We start from the raw sequence: 12,759 nt of genomic DNA on the forward strand, positions 1-12,759 counted from the left end.
AAGAGGGAATAACTTCCCGTGAGTGGATGGGAATCGCAATACATATCCAACATTTGGAAACATTGAAATCTTTGGCAGACACCTTGGACATATAAAGAAAAGTATCATTTAACTCCTTGTGATCCTTTGTGGGTCCGCCATAGTCTGTTAAGCTGAAAAGACAACAAAATATCAAAATGGCGGCAAGCATTTTACAGAAATTAGCTTTAATCTTAATGAGCTCTTTTAACATGTGAGACACAACCGCTTGAGTTGTGAGCAGCACCTGATAGAGTCCCTCCCACTTGGGCCCCAATGATTCCTTCAGCAAATTCATTACATACACTTCAACTCCTGACGTGAGGTTGTGCCCGCCTTTGGGAGAGGTACCCCACATTGCTGATACCTGTAAGGAAGCAGAACTGATGCCATTTGTTATATTCTGACAATATTTAAGTAATGCATCACTCATCAAATGACAATCAACTTTTTGTTAGTAAATAGTCCCTGGCAAAGATGGCAATAATTACTTCGAATGGACTCAAGCCCGTGTTTATGTTTGGTGTTGCCCTGATACGGCACAGGACTAGTGGTAAGGTTTGAGGCCATAGCGTTCCTTTTTGGTGATACTTTGAAAATTTCCCCTTCAGGGTCCGGTTCAAGCATTCCACTTGCCCTGAGGATTGTGGGTGGCAAGGGCAATGTAGCTCCCACTGGATATTCAATAGCTTACAAACTTCTTTGCAAACAGTGCCTGTAAAGTGGATTCCGTTTTTTGAGTCTATACTGGTTGGTACTCCCCATCTGGGAATTGTGTCTTTGCATAGAATCTTAGCTGTGTGGCCAGCTGTAGCTCTTCTTGCCAGGACGGCCTCTACCCATCTCGAGAACGTCCACTATTATCAGGATGTCAGTGTATCCCTGACATGGTGGAAGGGTAATGTAATCAACCGTGATATGCTGCAATGGTCCTGCAGGGGCAGGAGCTCATAACTGAGGCATTGATGTTATAGGTCCTGAATTGTTCTTATGACTGGTGATGCAAAGGTCTGCCACCACCTGGGCATGTTTCTTGAATCCTCGACCCCACCAGCTCTTCTGGAATCGAGCCAACATTTGTTGAGAGGCCAGGTGCCCCCATGAGTTTATCTGTCGGGCCGAATAGGACATCAGCGACTGTGGTGCAACTAGTCTGTCGGTCTCTGCTTGTCTCCAAATACCATCTTCACAAAATTAGAAACCTGCTTGCATCCATGTCCATTTTCTTCTCGTGAACACTCACGTTGCATTTTACTAGGTCTTGGAGCAGGCTGCGCATTTCCAGTCTGTAGATTTGTTTTGGTTGCTCTGGAGAATTGCATTGTGAGACGGCTTCTTTCGCAGCCTGGTCTGCAAAGGTGTTTCCTTGTGCTTGTGCGGTGTCCTCTTTAGTGTGAACCTTACATTTCAGAATGGCCACTTCGTTTTGGAATTTTAAAGCTTCTAGTAGGTCCAGTACATCATTCATAATTCGAATTGATGTTCCTGTAGTGGTGAGGAATCCTCTTCCATAATTGGCTAAAGTCATGAGCTACTCCAAAACCATACCTTGAGTCTGTATAGATGTTAACTGTTTGTTTTTTTCCACACAACATGCTTCAGCTAGGACCCTAACTCAGCGAATTGTGCTGATTTCCCTGTAGGTAAACTTCCCTTTGCCATGATGGTGTACAGGGTTGTGACTGCCCATCCTGCTTTCCGAATGCCATTCTCAACAAAAGAGGACCGTTGGAAATGGAGGTTAGGGGCTTCCAAAGCTATTATCCATCTGGTCCATCTGGCTGAAGTGATTTGTGTGACTCTATTCATTGAAAGCGCATGAACTGTATGAGGGCATTTAATGGTCAGCTTCTGGTGCAGGAAAATGTGTGCAGTAACCGCTAGGATTGCTGTCATGTATCCTTCTCTCCAATGGACAAACAAGGTAAATGGTTTCCCGTTATTAGGAATTCCTAGAGATGGTGCTGAGCACAAGGCCTGTTTCAGATTCACAAAGGCTTCTTTCTGTTCTGTTGTAAAGACGACCTCCTCTTTTGATTTCCAATTTCCCTTTAAAGGTCATTCAATGGTTGTGCTAACTGTGTGTATGAATCAATCCAACTTCTGTTAAAGTTACACAAACCCCCAAATGATCTCAGTCCTTGGACAATGTGGGTTCTTTGGCAGCCCGAATTGCCTCTGTTCTATCTTGGGTAAGTTCTCTTTTGCCCTTTGAAATCGTTTGACCTCAGTAGACAACCTCATGTTGAGCACAGCTTTGGCCATGCTGGCTTTATGTTCTCTCTGGCTGAGATGGTCCATAAAAACATGTAAATCTTTCTCTTGATTCTCTTCTTTAATGGTGGCTAACAGAATGTCATCTACATACTGGATAATGGTGGAGGGCAACTCAGGCAGTTCCCTTAAATGGTTTTGTAAGGCCATGTGAAATACCGTAGGGCTATTATGAAAACCCTGTGGTAGTTTTGTCCAGGTGTACTGTTGCTGTTGAATGGTAAAGGCAAACCATGGTTGGACCTCCTGTGCCAGTGGTACTGACCAAAAGGCATTGGCTTTGTCTATAACTGAAAACCACTCAAGTTCTGGTGTTAGGGCGTTAAAAATGATGGACGGGTCAGCCACCAAAGGGGTTTTCTTATCAATACACAGGTTCACCTTCCTGTAGTCAATGGTCAGGTGCAATGTGCCATTTGTGTTTTTCACAGGCCAAACTGGGCTATTCAATGAGTTGTGTGTTTTAATCAATACACCCCTTTCTTCCAGTTGCTTTACTATAGGTAGTATTCCTTCAATGGACGGCGGGTTGATGGAATATTGTTTGGTGCATGATGGGGCAATTCCAGTAAATGGTGCCGGTTCCATGTGCACTAGGCCACAATCATTCTTATCTTTGGCCCAAATTGGATATTTGTAGAGCTGATCCTTCCTGAACGCTCTAATTGACCATGTTACTTTTCCATTCTCAAAGTTTAAAGAAGAATTTAATTGGGATAGAATATACAGACCCAGAATGGCCTGGTCCACTGGCATATCCAGACTGGAGAAATCAATTCATGTGGGCCAAATTCTATCAGCTAGGGCTGAGTTCTTTTGATAATCAGTGTATCGCCCCCTGTACCATGGGCTACAGTCTTTTGTTGTCAACGGAAATATTTTGCAGACACAAGACGAAAACATGTTAACTCTGCTTCTGTATCAAAAAGACAGTCTACTTCTTTACCGCCCACCCTCAATAATACGTACAATCTATCCCTCCTGTGGTCAATCAAAGCGTGAACAGAGGTAGGACAAGTAGACTGAGGGCGGGCTTTTCTAGTTTTTTGATAACTCCATAAGTGCAGCCTGGCGCTGTGGTGACAATTTCTTGAATGCATCCACTATACCAGGTTCCTCATCAGGCCTGTATGCGGACTCTCTGTATGGTGATGGTGGGTGGGGTGGAGGCGTACACATCTCTCTATTCAGCTCTCGGTTATACATTTCTCTGGGCGGTGACAGTGGACCGGACCTGTACGGGGGCACTGGGCGAGGCCCGTACGCTTCTCTATATGGCTGTCCGTATGTCGAGTCATATCTCTGATGCCCTTGTGGTTTCGCCCGGCACGGCCTGGCCCAATGCCCGTCCTTTCCACAATTGTGGCATTTTCCCTGTTCTGGTTTCCGCTTCCGTGGAGCATTTGAATTAGGTAGAACATTAGTTGTTGACTGAAGTGATAATATTTAGGCTGTAACCCAGTCTGGAGAGCACGAATCTTAGCATCCATATCTTGGTCAATTTGAATACATCGATCTATTAATATCGCATATGTTATTGATAATCAGTCCCACTCAGGAAACACCAATGTTAATGCATTAGACAAATCTGTTCTCAAACCATCAATAAAGGCAAACTTCAACGGCCGAAGAGTACTTGCATCCCAAGTCTCCAGCCCCTCCTGAAATGTCATTCCTGAGTGCTCAGTCCATACTTTTCTGAATCTTTCTTCATATTCTGATACTTCCTCTGTCTTCTTCTGAATGCAAGCAGTAACCTTTGTCCAATCAGTTTTTGTCGGGCTATATTTTACCAGCCATTGCTTAACTACAGTCCACCCCTCTTCTAGCTGTTGTTCGTCATCCTCTAGTGCTTCTTTAACATCTCTGGAATGTTGTCCGCTGTCCCGTCTAGGAATTCTTATCAACAAAACCTGGACTCCGTCCAACGGGTGGAGATTGTAAATATGTCATGATTGCTCAAGCCAATCCCATGTTCCCATTCTCCCTTTCTTGGGGTTAGGTAATTCTTTAGACCATCTATCAATTTTTTCCGGAGCAGCTGTTTCACGGACCAACCATTGGACATTCTTGGTTCGGGTCATTTTTTTTCCCTGTCCGAAGAGACGTCTTCATGACTCATCAGTTTTGACTTTAAAGGGGCTAATGGTATGCCATGAGTCCTTCAGGACTTTGTTTTATAAGTTGGGGTGTTCCCTCCCCCTGACTAATCTCTTCTCCAGAGTCGCTGCAGGATTCTGAGGATTCCGACTCAGTTACAAAATTGGATTCTGTGATCCCCTTTGGTCATTTTTCGAATGCTCTTGTTTAATTACTTTTAATTTGAAATGAAATGGAACTAGTGCAGAAGGACTTGTGGTTGCAGCTGGCTGATTTTTCATTAGGACGGGAGGTCTTATGGCAGGAATGGCCTCTATACCCTCGCAGACTGACAGAGGCAGAGGCAGGGATGGGGCTTCTGGGGTTGGATCTGCTGTTTCTAGGTCAGATCTCAGTTGTATGGGTGTCGAGGGCTCTTGCATCGGTATTCACCAAGGAGAGGGACATGACAGATGTTGAGGTTGGGGATGGATGTTTAAATACGCTAGTTCAAGTCGGCATAAGGAAGGGGGACCTTTTGGGTATTCTAAAAGGCATTAAGGTGGACAAGTCCCCAGGTCCGGATGGGATCTATCCCAGGTTACTGAGGGAAGTGAGGGACGAAATAGCTGGGGCCTTAATAGATATCTTTGCAGCATCCTTGAGCATGGGTGAGGTCCCGGAGGACTGGAGAATTGCTAATGTTGTCCCTTTGTTTAAGAAGGGTAGCAGGGATAATCCAGGGAATTATAGACCTGTGATCTTGACGTCAGTGGTAGGCAAACGTTGGAGAAGATACTGAGGGATGGGATCTATTCACATTTGTAAGAAAATAGACTTATCAGTGATGGGCATAGTTTTGTGCAGGGAAGATCATGTCTTACAACCTAATAGAATTCTTTGAGGAAGTGACAAAGTTAATTGATGAGGGAAGGGCTGTAGATGTCATATGCATGGACTTCAGTGAGGCGTTTGATAAAGTTTCACAGGGCAGGTTGATGGAAAAAGTGAAGTGGCATGGGGTTCAGGGTGTACTAGCTAGATGGATAAAGAACTGGCTGGGCAACAGGAGACAGAGTAGTGGTGGAAGGGAGTGTCTCAAAATGGAGAAAGGTGACTAGTGGTGTTCCACAGGGATCTGTGCTCGGACCACTGTTGTTTGTGATATACATAAATGACTGGACGAAGGTATGGGTGGTATGATTAGCAAGTTTGCAAATTATACTAAGGATTGGATTGGATTGGATTAGATTTGTTTATTGTCACGTGAACCGAGGTACAGTGAAAAGTATTTTTCTGCAAGCAGCTCAACAGATCATTCAGTACATGGAAGAAAAGGGAATTAAACAAAATTCAAGAAAATACACGAGAATACATAATAGGGCAACACAAGATATACAATGTAACTACATAAGCATTGACATCGGTTGAAGCATACAGGGTGTAGTGTTAATGAGGTCAGTCATTGGTGGAGTTTGATGGATTGGTGGAGTTGCAGATAGCAAGGTGGACTGTCAGAGAATACAGCAAATTATAGATAGATTGGAGAGTTGGGCAGAGAAATGGCAGATGGAGTTCAATTCAGGAAATGCGGGGTGATGCATTTTGGAAGATCTAATTCAAAAGCTGACTATACGGTCAATGGAAGAGTCCTGGGGAAAATTGATGTACAGAGAGATCTGGGAGTTCAGGTCCATTGTACCCTGAAGGTGGCAACGCAGGTTGATAGAGTGGTCAAGAAGGCATACAGCATGCATGCCTTCATCAGACGGGGTATTGAGTACAAGAGTCGGCAGGTCATGTTACAGTTGAATAGGTTAGGCCACATTTGGAATAATGCGTGCAGTTGGTCACCACATTATCAGAAGGATGTGGATGTTTTAGAGAGGGTACAGAGGAGGTTCACCAGGATGTTGCCTGGTATGGAGGATGGTAGCTATGAAGAAAGGTTGAGTAGATTAGGATTGTTTTTGTTGGAAAGACGGAGGTTGTGGGGGGGACCTGATTGAGGTCTACAAAATTATGAGAGGTATGGGGAATGAGAGGTATGAGCTGTTCTGGGGAAATTTGCATACGTGCAGTGCGGTCAGCCTAAGTTGAAGGTGAATCTGCGAAGGAGACCCGAGGAGTTTGAGTGAAGGCAATCATCCAGCAGAGGGCAGCAGAGCAGAGCTACTGATCAGCTGTTCTGGGGAAATTTGCATACGTGCAGTGCGGTCAGCCTAAGTTGAAGGTGAATCTGCGAAGGAGACCCGAGGAGTTTGAGTGAAGGCAATCATCCAGCAGAGGGCAGCAGAGCAGAGCTACTGATCAGCTGTTCTGGGGAAATTTGCATACGTGCAGTGCGGTCAGCCTAAGTTGAAGGTGGTTTGTGGAGAGGCTGTTGGCAAGTGACAGTTGATGTGTATTAGAAAATTGGACAGTCAGGTGATGCAGGGTTGGGCGCAGTTGCATAAGTTAAATTTGACTCAGCTGGAGGAGCAGATGAAGGGGGACTTTAAGAGGTGGGATGGGCTGTCATTGTCGTTGGTGAGACAGGTGCAGATCTCCCACTGATCTCGGGGTTTGTACGAGTGGGGAAAACCCTGCGGTCAAAAGGGCCTTTTTGGAGTGGGGGTGAGGAGGGGATGTGGGTGTGGTTGACATTGCCGAATATAATGAGTTACTACTGGGTGGCAAAAAACGCTATGGTTAGGAAATAGGTAATGAGGGAGGGGTCCTTATGGTGGCGGATGGAGGCGGCTTCTTATAGGGAAACAAGCACGAGGGCATTACTAATGGCACCTCTGCCGTTCTTGCCAGTCAGGTACTCTGGGCGAAATTCTCCCCCCCCCACGACGGGTGGGAGAATAGGGGGAGGGCCTTCCCGACTTCCCGAAGTCCCAGCCCTTTACGACCTTTTTACGAACGGCAAACACACCTGGTCCTGCCGTTCGTAAAAACGTCGTGACAAACTCGCAAAAAATAACCATGGCACCGATTGGCACGGCAGTACCACGGCCGTGCCAAGGGTGCCATGGGCCCGCGATCGGTGGGCACCGATCGCGGGCAGCGGGCCCGATGCCCGCGCACTATTTGTCCTTCCGCCGCCCCGCAGTATCAATACGCGGGGCGGCTGAGGGGCAACCCGGCCCGCGCATGCGCGGGTTTCGCGCAAAAACGCGATGACGTCACCCGCGCATGCGCGGGTGGAGTCTTCCCACCTGCGCATGCGCGGCTGACGTCATATGACGCGTCAGCCGGCGCTAACTCCGGCAAGCGGGCTTAACGATTTTCGTTAAGCCCGACTTGTCGGAGCCTCCGACGTCGGGCTGCTAGCCCCGACGGGGGACCAGAATCGGTCCCCCGTCGGGAAGGGGCGCGCTGCCGTAAAACCCGCCCGGGTTTTACGGCAGTTTTACGATTTCTCCCGTTTTGGGAGAATTTCGCCCTCTGTGAGCCCAGTGGTGGTGTCTGTATTGAGGGTGTGGGGGCAGTGGAGGCAGCATTTGAGACTCACGGGTGCCTCGGTGTGGGCACCGATCTGTGATAATTATAGGTTTGCACCGGGGGGGACTGGATGCGAGGTTTCGGGGGTGGCTTCAGGCAGGGATTAAGAGATTCGGGGACCTGTTCGTAGGAGGAGGAGGTGTATAAACTGCCTGGGGGAACAGTTTTAGGTACCTGCAGGTCCGGGATTTCGTGAGGAGAGAGATGCCTTCCTTTCCCGGGTTGCCTCACTTGGGGGTGTAAGATCAGGTGTTGTTGAGGGAGGAGATAGGGGAGGGGAAGGTGTCCGAGGTCTACAAGGAGCTGATAGATTGGGAGGGGGCCCCGGTGAGGATCATTAAGCAGAAATGGGAGGGGGAGCTGGGGGAGGACATAGTTGCTGGAACGTGGCAGGAGGTTCTGCGGAGAGTGAATACGTCCTTGTTTTGAGCGAGGCTCAGGCTTATTCAGTTTAAAGTAGTCCACAGGGCGCATATGACGGCTGCGCGGCTGAGTAGGCCCGCTGAGGGAGTAGAGGATTGTTGTGGGCGGTGTGCAGGGAGGCCTGCAAGTCCTGTATACATGTTTTGGGTATGTCCCAAGCTAAAGGGGTTCTGGCGGGGGTTTACGGATGTAATGTCCAGGGTGTTGGGGGTAAAGGTGGCCTCAAGTCCAGATATATGGGGTGTCGGAAGACCCGGGAGTCCAGGAGACGAGAGAGGCCGATGGTTTGGCCATTGCCTCCCTGATACCCCAGAGACGTATTTTACTTGGATGGTGGGATTCTGAGTAGTCGAACATAGGGATGTGGGTGAGTGACTTAGAGGAATTCCTGAGGGTGAAGAAGGTCAAGTTTTTCATGAGGGGGTCGGTTGAAGGGTTCACTCGGAGGCGGAAGCTGCTTTTTGATTTATTTGAGGAGGATTGAGGTGTCAGCAGAAGGGAAAGGGGGCGGAGATAAGTGGGGTAAAATGGAGAAGGCAGGACTGGAAGAGGGTGAATGGCAGGGAGGGAGTGCATGTTGATTATTTATTACATTGTATAATTTTACTTCTGCTTTTGTTTGTTTAGTTGTTTGTTTATACAATATATATTTTTTTAAATATCAGATTTTCCAGACAGTCTGCCCATCCCAGCTGCCAAAGCAGATATGAGCTGTGCGTTGCACACTGACAAGATTTTAAAATGTATTGGACTGGTGCAGGCTGGCAAGGCCCTGGTCTGGATGACTTTCCAATCGAAAGTTCTCTTACACCTTTGTTATAATAATAACAGCCTATTGTCACGAGTAGGCTTCAATGAAGTTACTGTGAAAAGCCCCTAGTCACCACATTCCAGCGCCTGTTCGGGGAGTCTGGTACGGGAATTGAACCCGAGCTGCAGGCATTGTTCTGCATTACAAGCCAGCTATTTAGCCCACTGTGCTAAACCAGTTATGAGATAAGTTTAATGAATCCCTATCCAGGGGTTCATTGCTTTCGACCCTCACTCAAGCCTCTATTTCCTTGCTCCTGAATAAGGTCATTACCCGAGAGAATGCGGTTCAGACTGAACCATCTTCCTTTTAAACGCGGATGTCACATTGCTCGCTAAGGTTCTGGGGCTCCGGTTGAAGCCTTGCCTTCCCAGTATAATTTTGGAAGATCAAACAGACTGTGACGGGCCAGCAATTATCAACCAATATACATTGCCTTTGAAATGTTATTCTTTCCTCCTCCCCTGCACCCGAGCCTGAGGTGATAGTTTCTCCAGACACTGAGAAAGCATTTGACAGGGTGGGGTGGGAATATTTAATTGAGTTTCTCTGGAGATTTGGATTCGGCCAACCATTTGCCTGGGCAATTAAACCTAGGCAAGAGTGAATGTTTTCTGGTCAACTCTCCTGGAAGGTGAGCCCATGTGGGCATGTTACCTTTCTGCCTCTTTAACACAACTTTTTGTTACTTTGGAGGGGGGGTGACAGGGTTGCCCACAATTGGGCCTCACTTCATAAATTGATTTACTTGAACCTGATCAATAATGTTAAAATGGACCTACAGAGGTGGAACAACCTTTCTCTATTTTTGGTGGGTAGGATTCAAACAATAAAAATGAATGTTATCCCTAGGTTTTTGTTTTTCTTTCAATGTCTCCCCATTTTTCTGCCGAAATCCTTTTTTAATTAAGGTTAATAAATTGATACCTGCTTTTATTTGGGAAGGGTAGAAATCCACAGTGCTGTACTCCAGGGAGATAGACGGACAGGGGGCTGCTAATATTCAAAAAATGTTGTGGATCTATGATCCCGATTTCATTTGGGACCAAATGGAGGTTCGCACTTGCACTACATCCAGTCTCCTCGCCATAGTTACTGCGCCATTGCTCTTTTCTCACACTAGATTTTCCTCGAACCCAGAGATGATCTCCTCTCTTAGGATCTGGAAACAGTTTTGACAGCACTTTTAGCTCCTTTCCCTGTCTTCACTGGCCCCTCTCTGTAATAGACACCTTTTCATACCTTCTGGATTGGACCCAACATTTAAATTGTAGAAAGAGAAAGAAATTGAACATTTTAATGACCTGTTCGTGGAGGTTTGCTAGTTTTAGAGAGTGGGACAAATTTCAGTTATCCAAATCTAGCTTTTTTACTATTTTCAAGTTCGCGATTTCTCTCGGACGGCTTTCCCTTCCTTTCCTCTTGGCTCCACCTTCCTCTCTGCTGAAGTGTATTTTATCCTTGGCTCGGCCCGGCAAAGGATCTATCTTGGACTAATGTGTCCATATTCTCTTGTCTGAAACCTCTCCACTAAGGGGTAAGGGCGAACTGCAACTGTGATCTGGGCCCTGTATTTATTAGCGAGGTTGGGAGTTTTCTATAGGCCACCTAATAGTTCTAGGGATGTAGAGGAAAGGATGGCGAAGATGATTCTGGAAAAGAGTGAAAGTAACAGGGTAGTTGTTATGGGAGACTTTAACTTTCCAAATATTGACTGGAAAAGATATAGTTCGAGTACATTAGATGGGTCATTCTTTGTACAATGTGTGCAGGAGGGTTTCCTGACACAATATGTTGACAGGCCAACAAGAGGCGAGGCCACATTGGATTTGGTTTTGGGTAATGAACCAGGCCAGGTGTTAGATCTGGAGGTAGGTGAGCACTTTGGAAACAGTGACCACAATTCGGTGACCTTTACGTTAGTGATGGAAAGGGATAAGTATACCCCGCAGGGCAAGAGTTATAGCTGGGGGAAGGGCAATTATGATGCCATTAGACATGACTTAGGATGTGTTGGTTGGAGAAGTAGGCTGCAAGGGTTGGGCACACTGGATATGTGGAGCTTGTTCAAGGAACAGCTATTGCATGTTCTTGATAAGTACGTACCAGTCAGGCAGGGAGGAAGGGGTCGAGCGAGGGAACCGTGGTTTACCAAAAAAGTGGAATCTCTTGTTAAGAGGAAGAAGGAGGCCTATGTGAAGATGAGGCGTGAAGTTTCAGTTGGGGCGCTTGATATTTACAAGGAAGCGAGGAAGGATCTAAAGAGAGAGCTGAGACGAGCAAGGAGGGGACATGAGAAGTCTTTGGCAGGTAGGATCAAGGAAAACCCAAAAGCTTTCTATAGGTATGTCAGGAATAAAAGAATGACTAGGGTAAGAGTAGGGCCAGTCAAGGACAGTGGTGGGAAGTTGTGTGTGGAGGCTGAGGAGATAAGCGAGATACTAAATGAATACTTTTCGTCAGTATTCACTCAAGAAAAAGATAATATTGTGGAGGAGAATGCTGAGACCCAGGCTATTAGAATAGATGGCATTGAGGTGCGTAGGGAAGAAGTGTTGGCAATTCTGGACAAGGTGAAAATAGATAAGTCCCCGGGGCCGGATGGGATTTATCCTAGGATTCTCTGGGAAGCCAGGGAAGAGATTGCTAAGCCTTTGGCTTTGATTTTTAGGTCATCATTGGCTACAGGAATAGTGCCAGAGGACTGGAGGATAGCAAATGTGGTCCCTTTGTTCAAGAAGGGGAGTAGAGATAACCCCGGTAACTATAGGCCGGTGAGCCTAACGTCTGTGGTGGGTAAAGTCTTGGAGAGGATTATAAAAGATACGATTTATAATCATCTAGATAGGAATAATATGATTAGGGACAGTCAGCATGGTTTTGTGAAGGGTAGGTCATGCCTCACAAACCTTATCGAGTTCTTTGAGAAGGTGACTGAACAGGTAGACGAGGGTAGAGCAGTTGATGTGGTGTATATGGATTTCAGTAAAGCGTTTGATAAGGTTCCCCACGGTCGTCTATTGCAGAAAATACGGAGGCTGGGGATTGAGGGTGATTTAGAGATGTGGATCAGAAATTGGCTAGTTGAAAGAAGACAGAGAGTGGTAGTTGATGGGAAATGTTCAGAATGGAGTTCAGTTACGAGTGGCGTACCACAAGGATCTGTTCTGGGGCCGTTGCTGTTTGTCATTTTTATAAATGACCTAGAGGAGGGCGCAGAAGGATGGGTGAGTAAATTTGCAGACGACACTAAAGTCGGTGGAGTTGTAGACAGTGCGGAAGGATGTTGCAGGTTACAGAGGGACATAGATAAGCTGCAGAGCTGGGCTGAGAGGTGGCAAATGGAGTTTAATGTGGAGAAGTGTGAGGTGATTCACTTTGGAAAGAATAACAGAAATGCGGAATATTTGGCTAATGGTAAAATTCTTGGTAGTGTGGATGAGCAGAGGGATCTCGGTGTCCATGTACATAGATCCCTGAAAGTTGCCACCCAGGTTGATAGGGTTGTGAAGAAGGCCTATGGTGTGTTGGCCTTTATTGGTAGAGGGATTGAGTTCCGGAGCCATGAGGTCATGTTGCAGTTGTACAAAACTCTAGTACGGCCGCATTTGGAGTATTGCGTACAGTTCTGGTCGCCTCATTACAGGAAGGACGTGGAAGCTTTG

Source organism: Scyliorhinus canicula, chromosome 11, assembly GCF_902713615.1.
Source record: "Scyliorhinus canicula chromosome 11, sScyCan1.1, whole genome shotgun sequence".
Lineage (NCBI taxonomy): Eukaryota > Metazoa > Chordata > Chondrichthyes > Carcharhiniformes > Scyliorhinidae > Scyliorhinus > Scyliorhinus canicula.